Below are 11,208 nucleotides of genomic sequence, written 5' to 3' on the forward strand. Positions count from 1 at the left end.
ACTGACTCATCATTGAAAGTAAAAGAATGGTCCTCCATAGAGGAAAAGCATCGATTGCTATATTTGTGCTAGAGCTTTGATTTTGAAAACATGAAACAATTTTGTCAACGGTAGTAATAAAACATATGTATCATGTAAATTATATCTTATAAGTTGCAAGCCTCATGCATAGTATACTAATAGTGCCCGCACCTTGTCCTAATTAGCTTGGACTACCGGATCATCACAATGCACATGTTTTTACCAAGTGTCACAAAGGGGTACCTCTATGCCGCCTGTACAAAGGTCTAAGGAGAAAGCTCGCATTGGATTTCTCGCTATTGATTATTCTCAACTTAGACATCCATACCGGGACAACATAGACAACAGATAATGGACTCCTCTTTTATGCATAAGCATGTAACAACAATTAATAATTTTCTCATTTGAGATTGAGGATATATGTCCAAAACTGAAACTTCCACCATGGATCATGGCTTTAGTTAGCGGCCCAATGTTCTTCTCTAACAATATGCATGCTTAACCATAAGGTGGTAGATCTCCCTTACTTCAGACAAGACGGACATGCATAGCAACTCACATGAAATTCAACAATGAATAGTTGATGGCGTCCCCAGTAAACATGGTTATCGCACAACAAGCAACTTAATAAGAGATAAAGTGCATAATTACATATTCAATACCACAATAGTTTTTAAGCTATTTGTCCCATGAGCTATATATTGCAAAGGTGAATGATGGAATTTTAAAGGTAGCACTCAAGCAATTTACTTTGGAATGGCGGAAAATACCATGTAGTAGGTAGGTATGGTGGACACAAATGGCATAGTGGTTGGCTCAAGTATTTTGGATGCATGAGAAGTATTCCCTCTCGATACAAAGTTTAGGCTAGCAAGGCTTATTTGAAACAAACACAAGGATGAACCGGTGCAGCAAAACTCACATAAAAGACATATTGAAAACATTATAAGACTCTACACCGTCTTCCTTGTTGTTCAAACTCAATACTAGAAATTATCTAGACCTTAGAGAAACCAAATATGCAAACCAAATTTTAGCATGCTCTATGTATTTCTTCATTAATGGGTGCAAAGCATATGATGCAAGAGCTTAAACATGAGCACAACAATTACCAAGTATCACATTACCCAAGACATTAATAGCAATTACTACATGTATCATTTTCCAATTCCAACCATATAACAATTTAACGAAGGAGAAACTTCGCCATGAATACTATGAGTAGAAACTAAGGACATACTTGTCCATATGCTACAGCGGAGCGTGTCTCTCTCCCATAAAGTGAATGCTAGGATCCATTTTATTCAAACAAAACAAAAAACAAAAACAAACCGACGCTCCAAGCAAAGCACATAAGATGTGATGGAATAAAAATATAGTTTCAGGGGAGGAACCTGATAATGTTGTCGATGAAGAAGGGGATGCCTTGGGCATCCCCAAGCTTAGACGCTTGAGTCTTCTTAGAATATGCAGGGGTGAACCACCGGGGCATCCCCAAGCTTAGAGCTTTCACTCTCCTTGATCATGTTGCATCATACTCCTCTCTTGATCCTTGAAAACTTCCTCCACACCAAACTCGAAACAACTCATTAGAGGGTTAGTGCACAATAAAAATTAACATATTCAGAGGTGACACAATCATTCTTAACACTTCTGGACATTGCATAAAGCTACTGGATATTAATGGATCAAAGAAATTCATCCAACATAGCAAAAGAGGCAATGCGAAATAAAAGGCAGAATCTGTCAAAACAGAACAGTTCGTATTGACGAATTTTAAAATGGCACCAGACTTGCTCAAATGAAAATGCTCAAACTGAATGAAAGTTGCGTACATATCTGAGGATCATGCACGTAAATTGGCATAATTTTCTGAGCTACCTACATGGAGGTAGACCCAGATTCGTGACAGCAAAGAAATCTGGAACTGCGCAGTAATCCAAATCTAGTACTTACTTTTCTATCAAAGACTTTACTTGGCACAACAAAACACTAAACTAAGATAAGGAGAGGTTGCTACAGTAGTAAACAACTTCCAAGACACAAAATAAAAACAAAGTACTGTAGGTAAAAACATGGGTTGTCTCCCATAAGCGCTTTTCTTTAACGCCTTTCAGCTAGGCGCAGAAAGTGTGTATCAAGTATTATCAAGAGACGAAGTATCAACATCATAATTTGTTCTAATAATAGAATCAAAAGGTAACTTCATTCTCTTTCTAGGGAAGTGTTCCATACCTTTCTTGAGAGGAAATTGATATTTTATATTACCTTCCTTCATATCAATGATAGCACCAACAGTTCGAAGAAAAGGTCTTCCCAATATAATGGGACAAGATGCATTGCATTCAATATGCAAGACAACAAAATCAACGGGGACATGGTTATTGTTAACGGTAATGCGAACATTATCAACTTTCCCCAAAGGTTTCTTTGTAGAATGATCAGCAAGATTAACATCCAAATAACAATTTTTCAGCGGTGGCAAGTCAAGCATATTATAAATTTTCTTAGGCATAACAGAAATACTTGCACCAAGATCACATAAAGCATTACAATCAAAATCTTTAACCTTCATCTTAATGATGGGCTCCCAACCATCCTCTAGCTTTTTATGAATAGAGGCTTCGTGCTCTAGTTTCTCTTCTCTAGCTTTTATGAGAGCATTTGTAATATGTTGCGTGAAAGCCAAATTTATAGCACTAGCATTAGGACTTTTAGCAAGTTTTTGCAAGAACTTTATAACTTCAGAGATGTGGCAATCATCAAAATTCAAACCATTATAATCTAAAGCAATGGGATCATCATCCCCAATGTTGGAAAAAAATTCAGCAGCTTTATCACGAGCAGGTTTATAGCTTTAGGTTTCGACAGTTTCTCGCGCTTTGCATTAGAAGTGGAAACATTGCTAACACCAATTCTTTTATTAGTAATAGTAGGAGGTGCAGCAACATGTGTAGCATTAGTATTACTAGTGGTGGTTGACATAGGCATCCCAAATGGGCCTGCCGAAGATAGTACCCGGGGTTTACTGAAGGCCCACTACCCGAAGAATAAGAAGATTCGGGAGCCCAAGATATATTAAGGAAAGTTAAGAGTTGTAATAGGAAGTGTTATTTGTAATCTGGCGGGATGAGTTAGAAACCGTCCCGGACTCTGTAACTTGTATAGCACGAATCCCTCGGCTCCATCTCCTATATAAAGGGGGAGTCGAGGGACGAAGAGATAATCGAATCATTGTCCACAAACCCTAGTTTTCACAATCGTCGAGTACTTTTCGGCTGAAACCTTCGAGATCTACTTACCCTCTACTTCCAACTAAACCCTAGCCTACAATCCATAGGCATTGACAAGTTGATACCTTGTCAATTGGCGCCGTCTGTGGGGACTAGAGGCGTAAGGATCTGATCTCGATGGCACGTTCAAGATCTTCGACATCGTCAACCGCAAGCAACACAATGGATCGAGGTAAACAGATCGCTGCTGGTCTTGTCGATTTTGTTCCTCACCCACCCTCCCGTTTGGATGCATATGCGTATCTGGCGGAGCCCATGGAGATGACGTTCGGAAGGTTTCACTTTCGCGTCGAGAAGGGGGGATCGTATCGTGTCGAAATTCCGAATTCATCGGGATCGTCGGCGGTCGATTCCGATTTTTCAAGCTATGCATCGTCAACCGAGTCAGGAGAAGAAGAAACTTCGGCGACACGCTACGTCAGCACCAGAGCAAGAGAGAAACTCGCCAAGATCTTCAACGACATGTCGTTTGAGTCATCTGCGGACTCATATATAAGCGATGGCTCAAGCGATGTCGATAGTTATGACTTCATCGACAAATCTATCACAAGGCAAGGTCTTCATCAATCTCAACGATGATGTCACCAAACCCAACATAGATCTGAGTACAAAGTATCATCAGATTTATGCCATTGAAGATCAAGAGGAAACATCTGAGGCTTTCGACGATCTGGGAAATCCATACGTCGATCCCTCCAATCTGCGACAAGGCCCTCGGGCAACAAATACGTCGGGCCGAGCCGCGAGATAGAGTTCAACTTTCACAAGCAGCGTGGGACAGAGCCGCGAGAGCTATGAACGGTACAGAACCAATGGCTACCACGGCCACACCCGAGGAATTACAAGCATATCAATATAGGCTCGCACGAGCTGCCAGGGAATAGGAAAAGCAGACAGCTGAGTTGAACAGGAGAAAGGAGGCAGCTTCTGCATCCAGCAGGAGAAGGGCAGATCTAAGTCGACAATCTAGAACTTCGGGTGATAGCCACAGGGAGGCGCGGAACAGAGCAAGATCAAGGCTGCAACACATACCCGAAGCGTAAAGAGAACACTTGGTCCAAAACCTCGACATGTCCTTCATGTCGATAGATACAAGAGGAAACATCATCCCTAAGACACCAGAAGCTGGGTATATGGCGACACATGCTTTTATCCTTGCATCTAAACCACCTCCAGGTGATCCAAGGGAAACATTGTACAATATGGCGGTAGCAGGAGTTGGAGCTATGGGGACAGCGTTTGTATCAACGCCTCCCGAAGGAGCGGCAAGGCAAAATAGTCCACGACCTGCAGCAGCAACAGCGGCAGCACCTGAAGGACCAAGTGGAGCAAGAGACACAGCAGCACAAGCAAGGGTCGACAGAGCGCGGCAAAGCAGAAGGGATCATCGGCAATCTCCAGAGCTTAACGACGAAGATATGTGCGGCTTACCATGCTTCACGAGGAGAGTCCGAAAAACTCGAGTCCCCTCAGGATTCAAGTTACCCGATAATTTCAAAAAGTTCGACGGCCTTCAAGATCCAGAGGATTGGCTAGTCGACTATCTGGAGACGGTGAAGCTCACAGGAGGAACCAGGGCAACAGCTATGCAAAGCATCCAGGTGCATTTGAGTGGAGCCGCACGATCTTGGATAAAGAAACTCACTCCAGGATCCATCGACGGCTGGGAAAGTTTCGAGGATGTGTTCGTCAAGAACTTCAGATCCACGTGCAAAAAACCTGCGTCGTTAGAGGAGTTGAGAGCATGTCGACAAAAGCCAGACGAGCCGATGAGAAAGTATATCCAAAGGTGGAATATCATCAAAAACTAGGCAGAAAATATATCTGACGAGAGAGCAATAGATGCGTTTGTCGCAGGAATTAGGCGTGGAGATTTTGTCGAGGACTTGGGAAGGACCAATCCAAAGACAATATCCGCGTTAATGGAGATAGCAAACAGATGGGCAGATGGAGAAGATGCTGTCCACAACAAACGGCACAGGTCACCAGAGGAGGACCGCGGTCGAAACTATCAACCAAGGCGACGATTTCCTCGGCAGTATCCGAACTATGACGCTCCAGGGCAAATTTCGGCAGGCTTTCGGGCAAACACAGGAGGAAGCAACAGAGATGATTATCAGAGAAGCAATGAGCAGCGAGGTGATAACAGGGATGATTCACGCAACAGGCAAAATAGCGGGCCTAGATTCCCAAGGCCTTTGTGTCCCCCGAAGAGATGATGAATGGACCGTGTCGGTGCACTTTTTCCTCGATAGCAACGGTAAAAGACAGTCGGGGCACTGCGTAAAGACTGTCGAAATTTTCAGGCAATGTTGCGGTATGCGAAAACGCTAACGCGCGAGCAACACAGAGAAATCCTCGGGAACCCGAGCGAGATTCACTTGCCGCCTCCTCCCGCGATTACAGACGACAATCGGCATCAGCTCGAGAATAGCGGCAGCACCTACCCCACCACCTTATGTTGATCCTAACTCCAACGGAGCGGTGTCGATGATTCAAGAGAAGGCCGTCCAATAGAGCTCGTAAAGTAATCTCACCACGGTGTTTATGGCAGAAAAAATGCCTCCACCAACAGTTGAGTATCTTAATTGGTCAGGACAAGATATTGGCTTCACCATAGCAGATCATCCGCAGCAAGTTCCTCGACTGTGGGCCAAGACTTATTCTCGCCAAAGAAGCTTATCGCGGGATTTGATGTCTCTCGAGTGTTCATAGACGGCGGCAAAGAGCCTAAACCTTATGTATGCAGATACATTGAGGAAGATGAACATATCCTTAGCAAACTTGAAACCAATGCACACAAGGTTCCACGGCATCACACCGGAGAAACCAAGTTATCCATTGGGGAAGATCAATCTTGACGTTCAGTTTGGGACCCGAGAAAATTATAGAATCGAGAGGCTCGAATTTGAAGTCGTGGATTTTCCGTCGCAATACCACGCTCTCGTTGGGACGACCAGCATATGCTAGGTTTATGGCGGTACCACACTATACATACCTGCTTGTGGAGGTTGCCTGGACCAAAGGGACCAATCACAGTCAAAGGGAGCTTTTGCCTAGCCGATAAGTGCGATAAAGACTTTCACCCGGCTGCAGAAACTTTCGGGATGCAAGCTGAGTACTTGGCGTCAAAAAGCATGACTGATTACGACGCATCGCGTACGTTGGAAGGCCAAACAAAGAATCAACTTTCAATACCGAGAAAAATTCAAAAGAGGTGCAGATTCACCCGACAGACCCAAAAAGACGACATCTATCGCAAACGACATGGATATCGCATAGGAAAGCGCGCTCGTCAAGTTCCTCCGTGAGAACTGGAAAATCTTCGCATGGTGTCCAGCTGACATGCCAGGAGTACCCAGGGAACTTGCCGAGCACCACCTAAACTTGGATCCAGTAGCGAGACCAATCAAACAACCTTTGCGGCGATTTTCGGAACCAAACCGCAAAGCCATGCTATCAGAAATAAATCGACTTGAGGAGGCTGGTTTTATCAAAGAGATATCTACAGAAGCCACATGGGTAGCTAACCCAGTGATGGTGCCGAAGAAACACACGACAGTCCTTCGCATGTGCGTCGACTTTACGTGTCTCAATAAACATTGTCCTAAGGATCACTTTCCCCTCCCAAGGATCGATCAAAGCATCGACTCCACGGCATCGTGAACGTCTTTCCTTTTTGGATGCATACTCTGGTTATAACCAGATCAGATTAAAAGAAGATGATGAAGCCAAAACAGCGTTTATTACAACTTACGGCGTGTTCTGCTACAAGACAATGCCCTTTGGTCTAAAAAATGCGGGAGCAACATATCAGAGGATGATGCAGAAGTGTTTAGCGACACAGATCGGGAAAAACGTGCAAGTATACATCGATGATGTCGTCATAACGTCAAAAAAGGGCAACGCTGATCGAGGACCTCAAAGAAACTTTTGACAACCTCGACAAATTCTCGCTCAAGTTGAACCCGACGAAGTGTTCTTTTGGCGTCCCAAATAGGAGAACTTCTCGGGGTTCCTAGTTTCAGCAAGAGGGATTGAAGCAAATCCCGACAAAATACAAGCTATAGTAACAATGAGGAAGCCAACAAAGTTGAAAGAGATACAGCAGCTAATCGGGCGAGTCGCAGCTTTGAGCAGATTCGCCGCCAGATCGGGAGAAAAAGCGTTACCATTTTACGCTCCGATAAAGCAAGGAGATAAATTCCAATGGAACGAAGAGGCCGACGTAGCTTTCGAGGATTTGAAGCGCACAATTTCGACACCACCAATTTTGGTGGCGCCAAAGGAAAAGGAACCTCTCTGCTGTATATTGCAGCCACACCCCAAGTGGTTAGCACGGTGTTAGTTGTTGAAAGAGAAGAAGAAGGGAAAATCCATGGAGTGCAGAGGCCAAGATACTTCGTGGAGCGAAGTTTTGTCGCCCTCAAAACAAAGGTACCCTCGCACCAAAAGCTAGCATATGGAGTGTTCACAACAAAGACGAAAATTGCGCCACTATTTTTCGGCACACCCGATCATAGTGGTCAATGAAGCTCCCTTGTCAAATATACTAAACAATCCAGAGTTACGGGTCGTGTCTCCCTTTGGGGAATAGAACTTTCCTCGGGACATCACGTATGAAAAAAAGCAATCAAGTCGCAAGTTTTGCCGGACTTCATCGCAGAGTGGATGGAGTTGCAAAACACAGGACCTCCAGACTTGTCGAGAACCTGGACCATGAACTTTGATGGGTCCAAAAGACTAGAAGGGGCTGGCGCAGAGTAGTACTCATATCACCTGAAGGCGACAAGTTGAAGTACATCCTTCGGATGACGTTCCCTAACGCATCTAACAATGAAGCAGAATATGAGGCTCTCATACACGGGATGAAGATGGCGAAAGCCTGCGGTGCAACTCGACTAAAAATCTTTGGCGACTCACAATTGGTGGCTCAGCAAGTTATGAACCAATGTGACGCAGTCAATGATAGCATGATGGCATACAAGGAGGTGTACAACGAGCTCGAGAAGTTGTTCGATGGATGCGAAGTAAATCATATTAGTAGATTGAGCAACGACGAAGCCGACGTTCTTGCAAACATCGGGTCGCAATGCCTTGCAGTCCCGCCGTGTGTATTCTGGGAAGAGATAACAGAGAGAGATCCACCAAATCGACAAAATCAAAAAAGAAGGAGAAGAAACCCTCGGGGGTTACCAAGGAAAAGCAAGAGGAAGAAGAAGAAGATCAGGACCTGGTCATGGTGATACAGATACCATGGATGCAGACGTACATATCGTACATCCTCAGGAAAGAAATACCCGATGATCCAGTTGAGGCAAGGCGAGTAATTCGACGCTCCAAAGCTTTCACGGTAGTCAAAGGGGAATTGTAGAAGCGAAGTATTTCAGGCGTCCTGCAAAGATGTGTCACACCCGAAGAAGGAAGAATAATTCTGAAGGATGTACACGAAGGAATATGTGGCCACCACGCAAGTAGTCGAGCTATTGCAGCCAAGGTTTTTCGGGCAGGATTCTACTGGTTGACAGCAATCGAGGACGCCAAGGACATAGTAAGAACTTGCGATGCGTGTCAAAGGTTTGCCGCAAAACCTCACTCTCCAGCAGCAGAGCTAGCACCAATACCATTGTCATGGCCCTTTGCCCAATGGGGACTTGATATGGTGGGCAAGTTACACAAATCATGGCCAGGAGGAAAGGAGTATATGCTAGTAGCTGTCGACAAATTTACAAAGTGGATAGAAGCGAAGCCGATAAATTCACCAGACGGAGCATCCGCAGTAAAATTCATAAAAGGCCTCGTCTTCAGATTTGGAGTGCCCCACAAAGATCGTCATAGACAACGGCAGAACTTCACATCCCACGAATTCAAAGATTATTGCGAAGAGGTGGGTATCAAGTTGCACTTTGCGTCGCTTGCACATCCTCAAACCAATGGGCAAGTCGAGAAAGCCAATGGCATCATCTCGCAATGGCATCAAGAAACGCTTGTTAGGACCATCGGAAAAAGCTCGACATACCTGCCGTAAGAACTACCAAGTGTATTGTGGAGCATCCGAACAACACCAAACACAAGAACACAGAAACTCCGTTTTTCTTGGTTCATGGAGCAGAAGCAGTATTACCAATCGAGATAGAGCACAACTCTCCACGCGTCGTCGAATATGACGAAGAAGTGTCGAGAAAAGCGCTAGAAGATGATGTCGACGCACTTGATGAAGCTCGAGATGAAGTACTGTCTCGGGTAACCAAATACCAACGGGACTTGAAGAATTACCACGGTCGACGTTATGCGGCCAAGATCTTTTCAGGTGGGAGACCTAGTTCTTCGGCTCACGCAAAAAAGTCATGAAAAACTCGAGTCACCATGGCTTGGCCCTTACATTGTCACGGAAGTAATCGGAGGAGGAGCATACAGGATAAAGGACAAGAAGACAGGGGTGGAGGAGCCAAACCCCCCGGAACGTGGCGCAACTCGGGCGGTTCTACGCCTAGAGTTGAAATATAGTCCTTGTAAAACTTCAATGTACTGAAACGCCCGCGAGTTTTCAGACGCACTCTTTTCCTTTTTCGGGGCACCGAGTGGGGCCGGGAAAGGTTTTTAATGAGGCGGGCTCGCGGTGCTGCAATATAATAAAGATAGTGTCAATATAACCTTTTCTTTATCGACATGCTTAAAGTCTCTGCTCCGACGAATTTCAATATAGTTCATCGAAAAAGAAAAGCCTTGCCTTGGTATTAAAATACCTCGTGAGTCAATAAAAATACAAAATAGTACTCAATAAAGAAGCTCGGGGGCTCATATTCGCCATAAATACATAAATGCCTTGGTTCAAAACCTCGCAATATACAAATACAGTAAAGAGTCACCAAAACACTCGGGGGCTAGACAAACATAGAAATATAATGATTGCTTCACAATATAATCATAGTCATGGGTCACAAAGAAGAATTATCTACAAGGGGAAAATAGCTAGCCTTGATTCAATATGTCATCAAGGGTAACTCTGTTTTCTTCAGGAGCAGCGCCAAGAAAATCAGCATAATGACCATCGGCAAAAAAATCGGCGTCCACCCGAAGAAGGTCTTCAATCATTTCTTCGGCTACAGGCGAAACCTTCGTGTTAATTCGGTCAACACCAACTCTTCGACGTTTTACCTTCTGATGAACTTTCGCGACAACTTGGGTAAGGTCAAGATTTGAGTGGCAGATCTGAAGCATGATAAGAGCAAATCTGGCGCCAACTATCAATTGAGCTTTGACGAAGTCATGGATCCTGTGAGCTTCTTTGAATTTCTCCATTAACTCAGGAAGAGTTTTTGGTTGAATGTTCCGAGGAAACATGGAGTTATAAACCATAGACAAGGTCTTGGTACAGAAGTCAAGGAAGTCGCGAGTTTGAGAGGTGCGATCCTGAAACCTGACGATTTGGCGGGTCCTCTCCGGAGTAGCCCAAAACAGAGAACCATGGTCAAGGGAAAGGTTAACAAGGAGGTTCGTCCTAGTATTTACCCTCTCTTCCTCGGCAGCAGCATCAATAAAGGAACCTATCAAAACAACGAAGTAGAAACCTTTAAGAGACATAGCATGAAGATGAAAGATATCGGAGGATGAAACAAGCATAACCGACATATCTGCACTGGCTTCATTCATTAACTCGAGCATGAAATTTTCTCGAGTAGTCGCCTTTTCAGCCTCGGAAGCAGCAATTTCCTTAGCAGCCACGGCCTCGCGAGCTTGCTGAAGTGCAATTTTTTCGGCTTCAGATGACTTATGAGACTTCTCCATCATCACAAGTGTTTGCTTCTTCGCATACTGAAGTAGTTGTCGAAGTTCATCCAGTTCTTGCGACAAGGTATCTTCGACAGGTGCAAAGATCGGCAAAAGCTCTCCT

This window comes from Lolium perenne, chromosome 7 (genome assembly GCF_019359855.2).
Source record: "Lolium perenne isolate Kyuss_39 chromosome 7, Kyuss_2.0, whole genome shotgun sequence".
NCBI classification, from domain to species: domain Eukaryota; kingdom Viridiplantae; phylum Streptophyta; class Magnoliopsida; order Poales; family Poaceae; genus Lolium; species Lolium perenne.